This window comes from Atta colombica, unplaced genomic scaffold, assembly GCF_001594045.1.
Source record: "Atta colombica isolate Treedump-2 unplaced genomic scaffold, Acol1.0 scaffold66, whole genome shotgun sequence".
In the NCBI taxonomy this organism is placed as follows: Eukaryota; Metazoa; Arthropoda; class Insecta; order Hymenoptera; family Formicidae; genus Atta; species Atta colombica.
The window spans coordinates 829,737-831,338 of NW_017259557.1; positions in this window are offsets into that span (position 1 = coordinate 829,737).

The window sequence follows — 1,602 nt, forward strand, 5'->3', positions numbered from 1 at the left end:
AATAAAACTTGAATGTTTTTTATAAGAGCATTATATTATACATATATTTTTTTTTATGTTTATAATAATTACATGATCATAATAATTATATGATCTTTAATTATTTATTAACATTTTTAAGAGTTAATATTTTATTAGAAGCTTTAAAATATAGTTTAAGATTGCACTTTAAAGCTTCTAATATCAAAAATGTAATTTTAGTTATTGCAATTATAAAATTATTAAAATTTTGAAATTGAGTATTTAGAGAGAATACTTTAAAAAGCAATAATGTCATGCAATGTAACAAAAGTTAATGATTTCACTCGATCAGCAAACATTACGCCACTGTAACAATCACTAGGAAATGACGTTAAATCATTTGCGTCTTGTGTTTAGAGCTGTTTCCAGTTAACAAGGCGTAGGCGGGTGTTATGCAAATTTTGGTGCAGCATCCTTCGCGTTAATGGCGCGGTCGTGAAGGCATGCGACTGACGCGAAGATAAATAAATAGGAACAAGACATGAACTGTGTGAATGAATGTAAGATCAAATATATCCCATCACGTGTCCAAATATAGCTATTGTCACATTGAAAAAACAAGGAGAATAGTATATATATATATATATATATATATATATATTATAAACTGGTCTTTTTGGTGTTATCCATGGTTAGCACGATGTGGAGACCAATCGGGCAGTGACATCAAATTAGTCTCGTTTACAAAATACGCTGTTATTTTGACCACTCGGTCATTCTGATAATGAATTACACGCATTTCAAAGGTCACAATATTCGTGTAATTAACATCGGTAAAAATAATCGTCACATATTTATACTGTACACCATTTTATCGTACGTTGCAATCTGTTCTTACAACTTCGAATACGCGTCGAGTGTCATCGCAGCACTTACATCTAATATAGATTTATAGTCGCTGTAATAGATTATTATCCATTTAACGTAATACAAAGTGGCACCGTTACATAAGTAGGGCATTCCGTATTCCATATAGCACAGAGAATTCTAGCAATATTGCTGCAATGTTGCTGGAATGTTCTGAGTAACGATCATGTAACTTTTTCCGTAGAACAGAAACGTGAAAAATGAAAAATTTCTCCATTTTAATGAAAAATTTACACTTTTCACGTTTTTATCTCAGGGAAAGAGGTACATGCTACCCTCGTGCTATAAGGGACTGATCAACGATATTTGCGAGATACTGATAGTCAATTTGCCGCTACAATCATTGCAATGATACATTTATCGATGATTTAAGATGCAAACATCGCTGAGAGAATACGGGTTACCCTTACGGGTACGAACACGATCTAACGATGCATTTACTGAAGGAGAAGGGACACAGATCATTACGCCATTTTCGACGTAAGTTTAGCACGAGAGTTCGTGTTGCTTGCGAATGCAACGAGTCTTGGTACGATTCGATACAGGCGTCAGAATTTCAATGTCAAAAAAGAAAAACGCGATAGGCGTATAACAACTAGATAAATTCTTAACAATATTAAATTCTCATCATGTTTACCGCATAAATGTAACATGTGCAAAACGTTGCCTTGCCTGAACCTTAACACTTCCGTCTATACACACGAATCGCGCCAT